This window comes from Sciurus vulgaris, assembly GCF_902686455.1.
Source record: "Sciurus vulgaris genome assembly, chromosome: 1".
In the NCBI taxonomy this organism is placed as follows: Eukaryota; Metazoa; Chordata; class Mammalia; order Rodentia; family Sciuridae; genus Sciurus; species Sciurus vulgaris.
In genome coordinates, this window is record NC_136461.1 from 177,670,238 (window position 1) to 177,689,159 (window position 18,922).

Here is an 18,922-nt window from a genome sequence, read left to right on the forward strand (position 1 = left end):
CAATAAAACCATCAAGAATCAGAGTTTTATACTTAAAAAAAGTTTTAAAACTGTGAATTAAATTTATTTAGTAAATATTGGATTAATCAGGCTATTTCTTGTTGAGTGAGGTGTCCTATATTATGTCTTTCAAGGAAATGGCCTATTTCCCATGTAAGTAGTGGAATACATGGACATAGAGTTGTTTGTAGTATTCTTTATATTCTTTGAATTTCATTCAGATTAGCTATGAGATCGGTAGTATCTCCAGCATTGTTCTTACTGTAAAGAATTTGTATCTTTTCATCATTCTATCTAGAGATATATCAATTCTAATGATTTTTTCATTTCTGAAGTTTTTCATTTTAAAATTTGTTTCAATTGTTTAAGAATTACACATATTATGTTGAACAATATTATATTTTGAAATATAGTCCTCAGATTATGATGATTTGACTTAGATTTTTTGTGTTTATGGTAATATGTATTTAGCAACCAAAGTTTGGGTTTTTATTTTTTATCAGGCTAGCAATATTTGGTACAATACTCATTCATGATGCTGAGTAGTAGCTGTGAGCCACAACTCCCAGTCAGCCATGTGATTGTGAGGGTAAACAACCAGTATCTGTTGCTAAGCCATGATGTAGTCAATGCATTTTGACTTAGGATATTTTTAATTTCTGATGAGTTTATTGGGATGTAAGCCCATTATTAGATGAAGAACACCTGTATGTATACATTATTGAATGGCTTGGTTGAGCTAATTAACATGTATTACCTCACATACTTAGCTTTTTTTTTTATGTTGGTGATGAAAACATTTAAAATCTATTCTCTTAGTGATTTTCAAAGTGTAATATATTGTTAATTACTATAGTCAATATGTTGTACAATAGATCTTTTGAACTTATTCCTCCTAACTGTAGTTTTGTATCTTTTAACTAACATCTTCCCAGTTTCCTACATTCTGGCCCCCGTTTTCAAAAAACCAACTATTAGTTATGTTGATCGTTTCCATTGTTTTTCTATTCTTTATTTCTTTTTTTTTTCTCTGATGTTTACTATTTTCTCTTTGACTCATTCTTAGCATGTTTACTCTTCCTTTTCTAGTTCCTAGAGTTGTAATGTTAGGAGCATGCTATTTAATTTATACATATTTGTGAATCTCCTACAATTTCTTATATCACTGATTTCTAATTTAATACCATCCTAGTGGGAAACAGTACTTTAATATGATTTCTATCTTCAATTTGTTAAGACTTGTTTTGTGACTTAACGTATGCCCCATTCTGGACATTGTTCTGTGTGTACTTGAGAAGAATGGTATTCTGTTGCTTTTGGTTGGAATATTGTGATATATTTCTGTTATGTCCATTTGTTCTAAAGTATAATACTTCAAGTCCATTGTTTCCTTATTGATTTTTTTGGTGTAGATGTTTTATTCATAGTCAAAAGTAAAGTATTATAGCCTTTTTTTATATTGCAGACTAATTCACTATTGAACTCTATTAATATTTGCTTTATATATTTTGGTGCTCTGATGTTGGGTACAAGTATATTTATAATTGTTTTACCTTCTCAATTTATTTATCATAATATAATGACTTTCTTTGTCTCTTTTTACAATTTTTGGCTTAGCTTATTTTATCATATAAGTACAGCTATCCCTGCTTTCTTTTAGTTTCCACTTACATAAAATATATTTTTTTAATCCTTTCACTTGCAACTCACATGTAACCTTTACAGGTAAAGTGAGTCTCTTATTATAAGCTGCATATGGTTGTGTTTTTTCTTTCTTATAAAAATCAAGACCCCAAAACACTTCAGCCATTTTGCATCTTTTGATTGGAGAATTTAATGCATTTTAATTATTGGTAGGCAAGAACAAACTACTGCTATTTTAAAAATTTTGTTCTAGTTGTTTTTTGCAGATCTTTTGTTCCTTTCTTCTTCTATTGCTGTTTTCTTTTTTGTGATTAATTTTCTTTAGTGGTATGTTTTGATTCCTTGCTCTTAAGGTTTTTACTTTGTGGTCACTATGAGGATTCCTAAAATGTCTTATAGTTATAGCAGGCTATTTCAAGCTGAAAACAATTTGACTTTGATTGCATTAACAAACTATACCTTTATTCTATCTTCTTACATCTTTTCTTTTAATGTCACAATTTATGTTTTTTGATATCGTGTATCCTTTAATAAAATATTGTAGCTATATTGTTTTCAACAGTTTTGCCTTTTGGCCTTTATCACTAAAATGTAAGTGATTTATATACTACCATTGCAATATTCTTAATTCAACTGTGTATTTGCTTTTACTAGTGAATTTTGTACTTTAACATATTTTTGTGTTATTATTTGGCATCCTTTTATTTCAGATTGAAGGATACCCTTTAGTATTACATTTCGTAAGATAGATTTGGTGGTGATGAATTCCTTCAAGTTTTGTTAGTCTGGAAAAGTCTGTATTTCTAAAGACGGATTTTCTGGGTAAGATTTTCTTGGTTGACAGTGTTTTTCCATTAGCACTTTGAATATATCATTTCATTTCTCCTGACCTGTAAAAGGTTTGTATTGAGACGTTTGGTTTTAGCCTCATTGGAACTTTTTTATATGTGATTTGCTTCTTTTCTCTTGCTGCTTTTGGGATTCTCTTTTTGTTTTGGATTTTTAACAGTTTGATCATATTTCAGTGTAGTCTTGTTTGTATTGAATCTAATTTGAGACCTTTGAATTTTCTATATCTTGATATTTATTTCTTACCCCATTTTTGGAGAATTTGTGTTATTATTCTTTAAAAAACCGTTCTGCTGCTTTCTCTTTTTTCTTAAACACTTATAATTCTTAAATTTGCTCTTTAAATGTTATCCTATGAATCCCTAAACTTTCTTCATTCCTTTTCATTTTTTCTACTCTGTGTTTTCAAATAATTTGTCTTTGAGTTCTCAGATTTCTTTTCCTGCTTGGTCAATTCTATAGTTGATGCTCTCTACTGAACTTTTCATTTCATTCATTATATTTTCAGTTCCAGAATTTGTGTATTTTTCCCATTTTTATTGGTGCTTTGTAGTTGTACAAAATGGAGGGATTTATTTTTACATATTCATACATGCTTACAATATAATGATAACAGTTTGGCCAATCTCATTCCCCAATATTTCCCCTTTTCCTCCCCTACTCCTTCACACTGGTTCTTTTTTTTAACTCATCTGTCTTTGATTTTCATGAGGACTCCCCCAACCAACAACTTTTTTTCCCTTTTTCTCTCTAGTTTCCATGTATGAGAGAAAACTATGACCCTTTACTTTCTGAGTTTGGCCTCTTTTGCTTAACATAATGTTCTTAATATCCATACATTTTCCTGCCATTTACATAATTTCATTCTTTCTAGCTAAACAAAGTTACACTGTGTATGTATACCACATTTCCTTCGTCCATTCATTCATTGATGGATACTTAGGCTGATTTCATAGTTTAGCTATTGTGAATTGTGCTACTGTAAACAAAGGTATGCATGTATTGCCACAGTATGTGGACTTTATTTCTTTGTGATAAATACTGAGAAGTGGTATACTGGGTCATATGGTGGTTCCATTTCTAGTCTTTGGACTAATTAGTCTTTTTGTACTAATCTGCAATTCCAACAGTACCCTCCAGCATTTATTATTGTTTGTATTCTTGATGACTGCCATTCTAACTGCAATGAGAGGAGATCTCAGTGCAGTTTTGTTTTGCGCTTCCCTAATTGTTAAGGATGTTGAACAATTTTTCATGTATTTATTGACCATTGGTGTTTCTTTTTTTGAGAAGAAAACAGTTTCTTCGTTTAGCCATTTATTTCACTTACCTATTTACTAATCGAGTTGTTTTTTGGTGATTAGTTTTTTTTCAAGTTCTTTATATATTCTGAATATTAGTGCTCTGTCAGAAGAGGAACATGAAAAGATTTTTCCCATTCTGTTGATGTCTCTTCACATTCTTAATTATGTCCTTTGCTATGCAGAAGCTTTTTAATTTGATGCCATTCATTTATTAATTCTTGATATTATTTTCTGATCTTTAGGGGTCCTACAGGAAAGTCGTTGCCTGTGCCTATATGTTGGAGTGTTGACCCTACATTTTCTTCAAGGAGTTGCATAGTTTCTGGTCTAATTCCTAGGTCTTTGATCCATTTTGAGTTGACTTGTGTAGGGTGGGAGGTAAGGATCTAGTCTCATTTTCCTACATATGGATAACCAGTTTTCCCACCCAACACCATTCGTTAAAAATGCTGTGTTTTCTCCACTGTATGTTTCTGGCAGCTTTGTCAAGGATCAGATGATTGTAGATGTGTGGTTTTGATTCTGTGTCTTCTATTCTTTACCATTAGTCTGTGTGTCTGTTTTTATGCCAGTACCATGCAATTCTTGTTACTCTATCTGAAGTCAGGAATTATTGTTTTTGTTGCTTCCAGCATTGCTTTTTTGGATTAGAATTGTGGCTATTCTGGGTCTTTTTTGTTCTTTCAAATGAATTTTAGCCTAAAATTCTAGTTCTAAAATTCTAGTTCTGTAAAGAATGTCATTGGTATTTTAGTGGGGATTGCATTGAATTTGTATATTGCTTTTGTTAGTATGGCCATTTTAGTATTATTAATTCTGCCCTTCCATGAACATGGAAGGTCTTTCCATCTTTTATTTATTTATTTATTTTTTGGTACTAGGGATTGAAGCCAGGGGCACTTAACCACTGAGCCACATCCCTAGCCCTTTTTGTATTTTATTTAGAGACAGGGTCTCACTAAGTTGCTGAGTGCCTCATTAAGTTGCAGAGGCGGCTTTGAACTTGTGATCCTCCTGCCTCAACCTCCCAAGCCACTGGGATTACAGGTGTGTGCCACCATGCCCGGCTTCTTTCCATCTTCTTATGTCCCTTCTTCAGTTTCTTTCTTCATTGTTCTATAGTTTTCATTGTAGAGGTCTTTTGCCCACTTGGTTAGATTTATTCTTGAGTATTTTATTTTTTATTTATTTTTGAGACTTATGAATGGGATTGTTTTCCTGATTTCTTCCTCTGCATAATCATTATTGGTATATAGGAAAGCTACTGATTTTTGTATGTTGATTTTATAACCTACTACTTTGCTGAATTTGTTTATTTGCTCTGGAAGTGTTCTGGTGGGAGGTTTTTTTCGGGGGGATCCTTCTATATATAGGATCATATCTTTAGGAAAACAGATAATTTGACCTCTTCTTTTCCTATTTGTATCCACTTAGTTTTCTTTTCTTGCCTGAATGCTCTGTCTAGATTTAAGAACTATATTGAATAGAAGTGGTGAGAGTGGGCATTCTTGTATTGTTCCAAATTTTAAAGGAAACATTTTTAATTATTCTCCATTCGTGATGATACAGGGTTAGGGATTGTTTTATATACTATTTATGGTGTTGAAGTAAATTCCTTTTATCCCCAGTTTATTCATGAATGGGTGCTGATATTTGTCAAAGGCTTTCTTTGCTTCTGTTGAGATGACTGATTTTCTTCTTAAATCTATTTATATGATGAATTACATTTATTTTTTGTTTGTTCTTTTCAGTTATACATGACAGTAGAGTTTATTTTGACATATGTCCATGGAACATATCTTATTCTAATTAGCATCCAGTTCTTGTGGTAGTACATGATATGGAGTTTCACTGTGGTGTATTCATATATGAACATAGGAAAGTTATATCTGATTGATTCCACTGTCTCTTTTCTTCCTATCCACCCCGCTTTCCTTCATCCCCCTTTGTCCAATCCACTGAACTTCTACCCACGCTCTCCCTCCACCCCTGCATTATGTGTTAGCAACCACATACCAGAGAGAACATTCCACCTTTGGATTTTTGGGGGATTGGCTTATTTCACTTAGCATGATAGTCTTCAGATCCATCCATTTACCAGCAAATGCCATAAAGTCATTCTTTTTTTTTTTTTATGGTTGATTAATATTACATTGTGTATATGTACCACATTTTCTTTATCCATTCATCTGTTGAAGGCACCATAGCTTAGCTATTGTGAGTTGGGCTGTTATAAACATTGATGTGGCCGCATCACTGTAGTATGCTAGTTTTGACTCCTTTGATAGATACTGAGGAGTGGTATAACTGGGTCAAATGGTAGTTCCATTCCTAGTTCTTTGAGGAAGCTCCATGCTGTTTTCCAGAGTAGATGCACCAATTTGCAGCCCCATCAGCAATGCATGAGTGAACCTTTTCCCACACATCCTCACCAACACTTATTGTTACGTTTATTCTTGATAATTGCCATTCTGATTGGAGTGAGATGAAATCTCAGTGTCATTTTAATTTGCATTTCTCTAATTGCTAGAGATGTTGAACAGTTTTTCATATATTTGTTGACTGTGTATCTTCTGTGAAGTGTCTGTTCAGTTCCTTAGCCCATTTATTGATTGGGTTATTTGTTTTTTTTTTTTTTTTTTTGTTTGTTTGTTTGTTTTGTTTTTGGTATTAAGTTTTTTGAGTTCTTTATATATCCTGGAGATTAGTGCTCTCTCTGAGGTGCAGTTGGCAAAGATTTTTCTCCCATTCTTGTCATACTCTTGATTGTTTCCTTTGCTGTGAAGAAACTTTTTATTTTGATGCCATTATATTTATTGATTCTTAATTTTACTTCTTGCGCTTTAGGAGTCTTGTTGAGGAATTCGGTTCCTAAGCTGACATGATGGAGAATTGGGCCAACTCTTTCTTCTATGAGGCACAGGGTCTCTGGTCTAATGCCTAATTCCATTTTGAATTGAGTTTTGTGCAGGGTGAGAAATAGGCGTTAAATTTCATTCTTCTAAGTATTAATTTCCAGTTTTCCCAGCGCTCTCGTCACATGTCCTATGGGTTCCTGTCAGAGGGATGGGCTGGCTGTGAAATAAAAGCTATGAAATTTATTTATCAGAAATAATGACAGAAGACAGAATTATCTTAAGAGCAGGGGCATGACCAATTGAACCATCCAGAAGGGTCTGGCTCTAATAAAGGAAGGAGTCCATGCTTGCTTTATTTATAGTAGTACAGATCAAAAAGGACCAGTAGGAGCTTCTTCCATGATAACCAGGATGGGGGTGGAGGTAAGCAAGCCATTTGCCTCTAGTGGGTCACTCCCATATCCAATGCTTGTATTTGAACTTGAGCGGTGAGCTAACGGAGGAAAGCCACATGACTCAGGCGTTCTTGAACAGTTATCAATAGCATGAGTTCCTGAGGCCAGATCCTTCTGGTTAATGGCTTAACTATGCCTGGTTCTCATACAAGCCATGGATGACTTCCCACACAGCACCATTTGTTGAAGAGGCTATCTTTTCTCCAATGTATGTTTTTGACACTTTTGCCTAGGATAAGATGAACGTATTTATGTGGGTTTGTCTCTGTAGCTTTTATTCTGTTCTTTTGATCTTCATGTCTGTTTTGGTGCCAATACCACGCTGTTTTTGTTAACTGTGGCTCTGTAGTACAATTTAATGTCTGGTGTTGTGATGCCACCTGCTTCACTTTTCTTGTAAAGGATTGCTTTGCCTATTCTGGGCCTCTTATTTTTCCAAATGAATTTCATGACTGCTTTTTCTCTTTCTCTTCAAAATGTCATTAGAATTTTAATAAAGAATTGCATTAACTTTGTATAGCAATTTTGGTAGTATGGCCATTTTGAGAACTTGATTGGAGGTTCTAGCAGGGGAGCACAGCTACTGGTATACTCTCGACCAAAGAACAGTTCTTCTCTATCAGGGAAGGTCATCCTCTTTGAGCAAGTACACAGCTTTGGGAGGGATGCACATGGAGTGGTGAGGGAGGAAGGGGACACCTGCCTAGCCAACCACACCAACCAGATCAGTTGAATTAACCTGATCACCAATCAATGGAGTGACTGATGTTGCAACCAGATCACCCTCACATCTAGTAGTATGGCCATTTCGACAATATTAATTCTTCCTATCCAAGAACAGGAGATCTTTCCATCTTCTAAAGTCTTCTTCAATTTCTTTCTTTCTTTTCTTTTTATCAATCTATAGTTTTAGTAAGACAAAAACTGACAGTGTGTATGAAGTTTCCATTTAAACAAAAATTTCATAGAAACCTAACACACGCCTAAAAAGATTTTACGATGTAGCTCTAGATGCAGGTCTAGATGATATCAAGAACTTTTGTATTTCATGATTCAAGACAGCATTTTGGGATCTGTTATTTCATAAAACTTTTTTTCTTAAAAACAAAAAAAATTAGTATCTTTAAAGTGAACCACTGCCCCAATATGAAAGCTAATCTCCTGAGACCAGGGTTTTTGAAACCACTCGACCTTTGAATTGACTTAGGGAAACTTTTGTGCTGTCAGTGCACACTAATCCTGCCACTAAAGGTTTCAGAGTTCAAAGTTAAAAAAACAGAGGTCCCAACTGTTTCCATCTGGAGAGCATGGGCCCTCCTCTTTCCATACTCTTCCATCTCCTATACCCGCTTCGGCCCCTCTCCTAGTACTTCAGCCAGTGGTTTAGCTGGACAAGCTGATTTTATTTATAAATTGGAAAAGAAAGGGTCTTTCTGTCTAATTGCAAGAATTAGCACCACTAAGACAGAATGATCTGCCTGTGTATACTCTTCAATAAAAGACCTTCCTATCTTAGTCAGTGTCTATCTCTAGAATGGCAGCTTTGGTAACTTATGAACTGGCTTAGTCCTTTGTGGGGAACATCAACTCAGTAGGGAACACCTTGGCTGATAGGTTTCAGGCATTCACAGCTTTTAAACAGTCTCTCACAGTCCTCATTTATGGTGTCAATGACATTATTTTGAAAAAGGTCAAATATTCTGGACATAGAACCAAATCATTAGTTAATTTTTCTTTTCATCTTTTCACCATTTTCCCCATCAGGCCCCAAATTTTAACAAAAATGATCCTACTCATCTCCCTTCTTCCCCACACTATCCCTCCCACCCCAAATAATACACCAGTAATAGCCAAAAACCACACACATGCTATGCTGTAAAAATGCAGAATTAACACTATTGGGAAGAAGGCTGTGGATTGTGGACATGCTCTTTGAAGATCAGTATTTTTGGCCTTCCCACACCTGATTCTGCAAATGTTGTCATTCATAGAAGGCTTTTTGTTTTTCTCAATGAAGTGCAGAATGGGTAGCCTTGAAACACTTAACCCTTTCCCTTCCACTGGGATGGTGTGCAAACTAGACAGTTTGGAATGGCTTTAAAGCACTTGGGCTGCTGCAGGGCACAGAAACTAGACAGGCTCTTCAAAAGACATCTTCTCAAGTCACCTTTATGGTGTCAAGACAAGTAGAACTCCCTCCCCACTTAAACCCACAGTCATAGGTGACAGGAACTGGTACTCAGGAGAGTTAATTCTTGTCATCTTTGTCATCATCCTCTGAGGGGTCGAATGCCATGTCAGCCTTACAGAAGGATATGACAGCCTGTGAGCACTTGACATTGGCTTCCTTGGCAGGTACCAGGTCAGCCTCATCAGAGTTTTTCCATTTCATCAGGAACGTGAGCTCTCCACTAGACTCTCTAGCTCCAATAATCTGCTCTAGCTCCAAACCCAGGGCGAAGCCTTGTGGCTTTTCAGACTCTTCTTTCTTCTTTGGGTTGCTCTCTTCTCCCTTATCTTCAGAATCAGAATCAGTTTTACACTGCCTTCCTCTGATTTATCTGTCTTGTGTTGTTTTCTGCGACCATAGAAACTCAGCAATGAGGTTGGGACAATCCAGGTTGTCCTCTGGCTCCCGTGTGTTGTCCTCATCTGAAAAATCCTTCCACTTTAGGAGGTACTCCACTTTGCCTTTTATAACCCGATGATTGAGAACTTTTTCCAGTACATATTCCTCTTCTTCTTCTAGTACCTTCTCTATTTTCTTCTTGCTTTGTTTTTCCCCATAATGCCCACCAGCTTTCTGGTGTAAAGGGTAATGCTGCTCAGAGCAGCGACCAAGAGGCCAGGAGGAATCAGTGTCGCAGTACTGGTGGGTTGTGTTGGGCCAGCCAGGGGAGTGGTGCCCAGGAAAGCAACAAGTGGGGTGGCCACAGTCGAACCCCTAGTTGAAGCGGGTTACTGCAGGCCACGGCCATCAGCCCTTCCCTCAGCCGAACCTTCTTCAATTTCTTTCTTTAGTGTTCTGTAGTTTTCATTGTAGAAGTCTTTCACTTCTTTTGTTAGATTGCTGCCCAAGTATTTTACTTTTTATTAATACTATTATGAATGGGATAGTTTTCCTAATTTCTCTTTCAGGTGATTCATCATTGGTGTATAGGAACACAATTGACTTATGGGTATTAATTTTATATCCTCCTATTTACTGAATTTATGAGTTCTAGAAATTTCCTTATGGAGTTTTTTTTTTTTTTTTTTTTTGGGTCTTCTAAATATAGTATCATGTCATTGTCAAATGGGGATGGTCTGAGTTCTTCTTTTCCTATTTGTATCCCTTTAATTTCTTTCTACTGCCTAATTGCTCTGGCTAGAGTTTCAAGGGCTATGTTGAATAGAAATGGTGAAAAAGGGCATCCCTGTCTTGTTCCAGTTTTTGGAGGGAATGCTTTCAGTTTTTCCTTGTTTTAGGATGATGTTTGCCTGGGGTTTAATGTATATAAATATCCAGTGGAGAGAGATGTGTGTTAAAGTCACCCAGTATTGTTTTATTGTGGTCTATTTGACTTTTGAAATTGAGCAGTGCTCATTTGATGCTTGTGGATGCTCCATCATTTGGGGCATATATATTTATGATTGTCATGTCTTGTTGATGTATGATTCCCTGAAGCAGTATGAAATGTCCTTCTTTATCCCTTCTGACTAACTTTGGTTTGAAGTTCACTTTGTCTCATTTGAGGATAGAATCCCCTGCTTGCTGATGTAGTCCATGTGAGTGATGTTTTTTCCCAAGCTTTCACCTTCAGTCTCTGGATGTCTTTTCCTTGGAGGTAAGTCTCTTGAAGACAGCATATTGTTGGGTCTTTTTTTTTTTTCTTCTTAAATCTGATCTGCCAGTCTATGTCTTTTATCTAAGGGTTTAGGCCATTAACATTCAGCATTATTATTGAGATATGATTTGTACTTATGGTCATTTTGGTTCTTAACATGCCTCAGTTTCTCCTTTGATTCACCTTTCCTTTAGGGTAGTTCCTCCCTTTGCTGATTTTCATTGTTTTTCTTCATTTCCTCCTCATGGAATATTTTGCTGAGAATATTCTGTAGTGCAAGCTTTCTAGTTGTGAATTCTTTTAACTTTTTTTTTTTTTTTTTTAATAATGGCAGGTTTTTATTTCATCTTCAAAGCTCTAGCTTAATTTTACTGGCTATAAAATTCTTGGTTGGCATCCATTTTCTCTTAGAGCTTGATATATATTATTTCAGGACCTCCTAGCATTGAGGGTCTGGGTTGGGAAATCAGCTGAAATTTGAATTGGTTTCCCCCTATATGTAATTTGACTTTATTCCTTTGCAGCCTTTAAAATTCTATCCTTGTTCTGTATGTTAGTCATTCTCATTATAATGTGCCTTGGTGTAGGTCTGCTGTTATTTTGTACATTTGGGAGTCCTATAAGCCTCTTGTAGTTGATTTTCCATTTCATTCTTTAGATTTGGGAAGTTTTCTGATATTGTGTTATTGTAAAGATTGTGCATTCTTTTGGTTTGTATCTCCATGCCTTTTTCTATTCTGATAAATCTTAAATTTGGTCTTTTCATGGTATCCAGTATTCTTGGAAGTTCTGTTCATGGTTTCTTACCATCTTCTCTGTGTGAATGACTTTATTTTAGAGAGGATATATTTTTTCTTTATAGTCTGATGTTCTCTCTTCCAAGTGGTCTAATCTGTTGGTAATGCTTTCCATTGAATTTTTAATTTGGTTTATTGTTTCCTTCATTTCAAGAATTTCTGCTTCATTTCCTTTTTGTAATCTCTGTCTCTTTATTCAAGTGATCTTTCACTTCCTGTATTTTCTTTCTGATATCATCTTTTATTTCTAGACCAATCTAACTATGTATTTTCTAAACTTCTCTGACATTTCTTCTAGTGTATTGTCTATGGATTTCATTGTCAGAATATCTTGGTTTGTTTGAGGTACTTTATTCCCTTGTTTTTTCATTTGTTTGTGTGTCTTCTCATCTAGTGGTATGAAGCTGAGATGGTACAGATTCTACCCTATCGTCTTATAGTGTCCCTGAAGGATTCCAGTACCTTGCCTTTAAGGGGGAGACCAATATTAACAGCACCCAATGCAAACAATATACCACCTTCAACCAAATGGCTCCTATTAAGATGTTTACAGTTTTGTTGCAATAAACAGAAATGTAGTGTTCAATTATTGTCTACAATATAAACAGTAAGTTTGCTAAAAGTGTTTACTGTTTCAAATGATGGACAAAGAGGGAACAGAAGTAGTGTGAGACGTGTTTATGAGGGAGGAGAGAATAGAGAGTTAAAAATTTATAGTATGAAGGAATTAATAGAAATTGGCTGTTAGTATGAGAGAAGTGGGAAAGAGAATCCAGGGAGACTAAGAGGTGAGAGAAAATGTATACAGATTAAAAAATAAAGTAAAAATACAAGAATACACAACAAAACTGTAATATACTATTCAGGCATCCTATTCCTCAATAAAATGATGCATGAAAAATATTTGGATTCAAAGATGGTGGAAGTGTGAGGGAGAGGGTGAAAAAAGAAAAAAAAAAAAGAAGGAAAGTCTCAATGGAAAATTGATTGGTTGCTTCTGTTGGTTTTCAAAAATTTTCTCAGCTTCCCTGCTCCACTGATAGGTGGGATTGTCTGAAGTTTGGTATTAGCTGCAGTCCAGTGGGGAACAGACTGGTTGGGTGGATGAGCAGATAACAAGATGCCCTCACACCCTTCTTCCAGTCTTCCCATGCATTACAGCTGGTCTCTTCTGTCCCTGACCACTTCGGAACTCACTGAGCTGTAGAAAGAGCAGTTTTTTCCAGTTTATTCAACCTGTGCTCCGCCCCCAGGGAACTGCCCCTAATCTCCAGCTTTCCACAGGCTTGCCAGATCTGGACTGGCCCATGCAAACCCAGCTGCAATCTGAAGGACCTGTGTTTTCCCCAGGATCTGCCTTGCTACAGTCCCAAGATCTCAATCCCCTTTCAGCTTGCAAAGAGGCCACCAAGGATGCACTCACACAAAGGAGTGACCCTGCAAAGAGACAGCCACATGGCAGCTACTACTACACCAAGCATAAAGACCTCAGGTGTAACCAGACCTACAGGTACCCCAATGTATCTCCAGGCATTGGCCTGTGTCACCAGACCGAGGTGGCCGCACCCCAAGATGGTGGTTGTGGCGTTGGCAAACCTGCAGGCCCTGGCCAGTGTCCCAAGATAGTGGTGGCTGTGAGTAATCAATCCTGTGGGTACTGTGACTTTCAGGCAACAGTGGTCAGCAGGAGATCCAATGGCCATCTGTAGGTGTTCTGTAGGCTAATGGTGGACAATTGGTGGGTGGACATCAGGCAGTGGGTGATGGATAGGTGAAAGGTGAGTGATGGGCAAACAGGCAATTGGTGGATGATAGGTGGTGGTCAGTGAGTGACCTGCACTCAAAAGGCAGGCAATATGCTGGCAGATGGCAGGTGATTGTTATGGACAAATGGGGGATAAACTGCAGGGGATTGGTGGGCAGCAATGACTGCCTCAGAGAAACTATTTCCTCTGCTTGAATCTCAAGTCACAGGAGCGACAAGGAATGCAGCTTCCCTCTAGTCTGCCATCTTGAATCTGCCTGTTGTTCTTCAACATTGTTTATCTTTTTGAAGAACCAATCCTTTGTTTCATTGATACTTTGTATTTAATTTTTTTCTATTTCATTTAATATGACTGTGATCTGAATTATTTTCTTCCTTCTGATTTTGAAATGTTTTGTTCTGATTTTTTAAGGTTCTTGAGATACGTCATTAGGTAGTTTATGTGGGATATTCCTGATTTTCTTATGTAGGCACTCATAGCTAAAAACTTTCTTCCTCTTCTTCCTCCTCTTCCTCCTCCTCCTCTTTACTATAAATTTTCTTCTCCTTTCTCCTCTTCTTCTTCTTCTTTTTCTCCCCCATCTCCTTCTTTTCCCTTCCCCCTCCTCCTCCTTCTCCTTTTTTTGTGAGGTGGTGGGGAGTGGATTGAAGCTAGGGATGCTTAACCACTGTGCCATATCCTTTAAAAAAAATTTTTTTTTTAAGTTTGGGCAGGGTCTCATTAAGTTGCTTAAGTCCTTGCTAAATTGCTGAGACTGGCTTGACTTTGTGATCCTCCTACTTCAGCCTCCCAAGTCTCTGGGATTATAATATAAACTTTCTTCAAACTACCTTCAAAGTGTCCTAGAGGTTCTGGTGTGTTGTATTGCTATTATCATTTGATTCTAAGAATTTTTAAAGTTCTTTCCTTATTCTTTTATCACCCATTCGTTATTCCAAAGTGTATTGTTTAATCTCCATGTGTTTGTAGGTTTTTTGGTGTCAATCTCTAATTTCATTCCATTATGATCAAATAAGATTCAAGAAATTATATCATTTGTCTGTGTGTGTGTGTGTGTGTGTGTATTTGCTATAAATTGCTTTGTGGCATAAAATATGGTCTGATTTGGAGAAGGTTCCATGATCAGCTGAAAAGAAAGCGTGTGGCTGTTGTTAGATGAAATATTTTATAGATGTCTGTTAAGTCCATTTAATTTATATTTTTTAGGTCCAAAGAGTCTTTACTGAGTTTATGCCTGGATGACGTATCTTTTGGTGACAGAGATGTGTTGAAATCACCCAGTAATATTGTTCTAGGGTCTATTTGACCCTTTAATTCAAATAGTGTCTGTTTTATGTAATTAGGTGCACCAACATTTAGGGTATAAATATTTACTATTATTATATCTTCTGGTTGGATTGTTTCCTTTATCAGTATGAAGTGACTTTCTTTGTCATTTCTGATTAATTTTGACTTGAATTCTGCTTTGATATAAGAGTAGCTACTCTTGCTTTTTTTCAGGCTTCATTTGCATGGTATATCAATTTCCATCCTTTTGCTTTCAATCTGTGGCTGTTTTTGTATATAAGGTGAGTCTCTTGCAAACATCATATGATTGGGTCTTGTTTTTTAATTCATTCTTCCAGTCTAAATCTTTTGAGATTTGAGATAGTTTACATTCAGTGTTATTATAGAGGGATATTTATTAATTTTACATTTGGATTTATTTCTAATGTTTAAATTGGTCCTGTTTCTAATTTGCTTAACTACTCTTTAAATGAGATTTGTCTTTGAGCTCTGGGGAGTGTTTTTGATGTCTTCTTTGTGCAGTATTTCTTTAAATATTTTGTGTTGTGCCAGCTTAGTAGTCCTGAATTCTTTTAGTTTCTGCTTATCTTGGAATGTTAGTATTTTTTCTTTGATTTTGAGGGATAGCTTTGCTAGATAGAGCAATCTTGGTTGACAGTTATTTTCTTTCAGGACTTGGAACATATCATTTCAAGCCTTGCTGGCTTTTAGAATTTGTGATGAGAAATTAGAAGTAATGCTGATTGGCTTTCTTTGACCTAATGCTTTTCTTTTGAGGGTTTTAAAGTTCTGCCTTTGTTTTCTGTGTTAGGCATTTTAATTATATCATTTAGGGAGTGGTTCTTTTTTGATCATGTCTATTTGGGGTTCTGAATATGTCCTGTATCTGGATATGTCTGTATCTGGATGTCTACCTTTATTCTCAAGGTTTGGAAATTTTTCTGTTATGATTTCCCAGAAGTGATTTTCTGTGTCATTAGCCTGCATTTCACAACCCTATTTGATTCCAATGTTTTTAAATTTTGGTGTCTTTATATTGTCCCAGAGTTCTTGCATATACTTTTTTTTTTTGGCATTAGGGTTTGAACCCAGAGGTGCTGAGCTAGATCACCAGTACTTTTTATTTTTTAATTAATCAATTTTTTGGTATCAAGGATTGAACCCAGGAGTGCTTAATGTTAACTCTGAGCCACATCCCAAGACCTTTTTTATATTTAATTGGAGACAGGTTCTCACTGAGTTGCTTAGGGCCTTGCTAAGTTGTTGAGGTTGAGTTTGAACTCATGATCCTCTTGCCTCAGCCTCCTGAGTGGCTGGGATTGCAGGTGTGTGCCACTGCACTTGGCTTATTTTTTATTTTGAGGTAGGGTATCACTAAGTTGCTGAGCATCTCACTAAATGTCCTTGAATTTGTAGTCCTCTTGTCTCAGTCTCCTGAGCCACTGGGATTACAGGTGTGTGCCCTATGCCCAGATCTTTAATACTGTCTGCATGTTCAAGGGCAGCTACTTTTTCTTCCAGTTCTGAGATTCTGACTTAAGCATGGTCTACTCTATTTGAGAGACTTTCAACAGAATATATTACTTGATTTATTTTATCTTTCATTCATTGATAATTTTTATAATTATTCTCTAGGATTCTTCATCTGATGTTTCCTTCATTTCAGTATCTTGGAGTCATTTGCTGGTGAATGTGAACTTTAGAAGACATCGTGGTATCTTGTTTTTCCATATTTCTTGTATTCCTGTGTTGTGCTTTATACACTTGTTGGCATGATTTCTCTTACTCTTATGTATGGGTCTTTTTAAGGCACAGACTTCTCTTGTAAAAGTGTTCTACAGTGATCTATATGAATACCCTTTATTATTGTGGTGTCCACAGCCTTTTTATTAATTCTTTGTTTTTGTTGGAGTGAATGTTTATTAATGGGACTTTAAGCCCCCTACTCCTCAACTATTTCTACTTGGTACCTGATTGTTAGTTTGGGATTTTTGTTTTTTCTGTTTTTTTTTTTTTTTTTTTTTTTTTCTTTCTTTCTTAAAGTTCCATTGAAATTTGAGTTTGTTTAATTGGTGTGGAGCAAGGTGTGCTATCTCTTGGCTGAGTTTAGCTCAGTAGCAAAATCTCTACCCTATGAACTTGTAGTGTCCTAGTATGTTCCCAGCAGTTTACCTGTTCAATTTCTTCAACTGGTCACGTGGGCTGCTAGACTGAATGGGAGATCAAGCAGCAGTCCCCTCTGTATCTCTGACTTGAATCCCCCTAGGTACAATATTCTCTTTCTGTATTTTTTAAAACATAACTTTAGTGTTTTTGTTAAATTTCTTATTTTGATTATTTCTTGTTTTCTTGATTTAGTATCATCGATTCTTGTATTTTCTTAAAGTTCCTTGAGCTTCTCTAAAACTAAAACAATTCTTTTTGTCAGATAGTTCATATAATTCCATTTTTTGGGTGTTAGTGCCTGAGAACTTATTGTGTATTCCTGGGTGATTTTATGTTTCTTTGCTTTTCCATGATCTAGTTATCTTAGCAGACTGTCTCTATTTGGAAAACTTAAGTCCATTCATCTAGAGATGAAACTTTTTGACATGGTCCATAGGTGAGTTTGCTATTGCAATCCTCAGGCATGTTGGCTAGTTGTTTATGTAAGCAGGCATGACCCTAGCCCCTGGGTCTGTTGTGCTGGACCCTGAGCCTGAATTCATTGTGGTCAACTTGATGATTGGGTCCACAGGATTGGTCCTAGACCATGTATCTGCGGAACTGGTCTGAAGCCTGTGTTTACATAGCTAACCTAGGATTGGGAAAGTCCTTGAGTCTTATAGGGGCCAACCAGGTGCTAGGATGGGTCAGGTGCTGTGTACCCTGGGATGGGACTGGAGTTGAGTTCATGGGGGACTGACCTGGCACTGGGGTGGACCTGGGATCAGAGTCTCCCAGAAGAGAGATGGAACCTTTGTTCATGTTGGTCAGCCTGGCACTGGAGTCTAATGTGATTGGCCTGGAGCCTAGGTCTTCTAGAACATGGCCTTACAAGGCCTGTCCTGGAGAATTAGGGTCTCAGGTATGGGCATAATACTGGGCAGGCTTGAAATCTGTGTCTGCATGTGTTGGTTTAGTGCCTGTGCCCAAGGTGGCTGATCAGGCACTGTGGTGGACTGGAGCCTTGGAATGTGTGAATCTACTTGGCTCTAGACTGCTCAAAACCTAGGGTGGAACTGCCACCTGGGGCTGCAGGGCTGTTCTGGTGCTGGCTGGGTCTGAATTCTATATAGAGACCTGCCCATAGTCTCCACCTTTATGGATCTACTGTTGGCACTGGTCTGGTACCTGGGACTGCAGATCCTGTCCTGGTCCAGGTTGAAGAGGACCTTGGGCCTAAGTCTGGTAGTGCTGGTCTTTGCTTGGGTAAACCCGAAGGTATGGGTCACTATGGCCAATTCAGAGATTGAAGCTGCTTGAGTTGGCCTGATGCTTGAGGGACTTGGAGACCTAGTGTGCCTGGCAGGCCTAGACCCTGGGGCTACCAGAGTCTTACTGGTGCCAGAGTGGGATTAGAGGCTTGATCTGCAAATGCTAGTCTGGAGCCTAAGATGGCTAATCTGGTCCTGGGCAAACCTACATCCATAGGGGCTGGTCTGGAGGCTGGATTAAAGAATTACCAAACTGATGATTTAGGCTCATGGGCTGGCCTCGTGCTAGGGCTGTCCTGAAGCCTGGGGTCATAGAGGCCGCCCTTGTGTTTAGGCTCTCTGAAGCCTGCAGCAGCTGGTGTCTGTCTGGCAGTAAGTCAGATTTAGAGACCAAGTCTCTTGGGTTAAGTCTGAAACTGTAGCATCTGTTCTGGCACTGAGGTGGGCTTGGAGGCTTAGTCTGTGGGTACTACTATAGAGTCTTGGACTTTGGGGGCCAACCTTGATCCTCGGGTATGGGAACTGGCCTACACCTTTGGTCTTTGGAGCTGACCTCGGACTGGGGCAAATCAGAAGCTTGGGGCTTCTTGGGTCAAATTGACTGTCAGGTAGGTTCAGAGACTAAGTCTGCTGCCTGGTTCTGTTGGATCCTGCCTGGTGCTTGCACAGCCTTGTTGGCTCCATCCGTGGGTACTGGCTTAGAGTCTGGGACCACAGAG

General features: G+C 37.4%; 1 protein-coding gene and 1 pseudogene across 2 annotated transcripts in view; one reads left to right on the plus strand and one right to left on the minus strand.

Annotated features, from left to right (window-relative positions):
- The window catches only part of RIMS2 (regulating synaptic membrane exocytosis 2), a 631,678-nt gene that overhangs the window by 138,034 nt on the left and 474,722 nt on the right, over window positions 1-18,922 (plus strand).
- LOC306654486 (chromobox protein homolog 1-like) lies at window positions 9,359-12,886 on the minus strand (annotated as a pseudogene). Its single transcript has 2 exons — window positions 12,828-12,886; window positions 9,359-10,054 (listed from the first exon to the last, which is right to left on the minus strand). The product of its transcript is annotated as a chromobox protein homolog 1-like (transcript).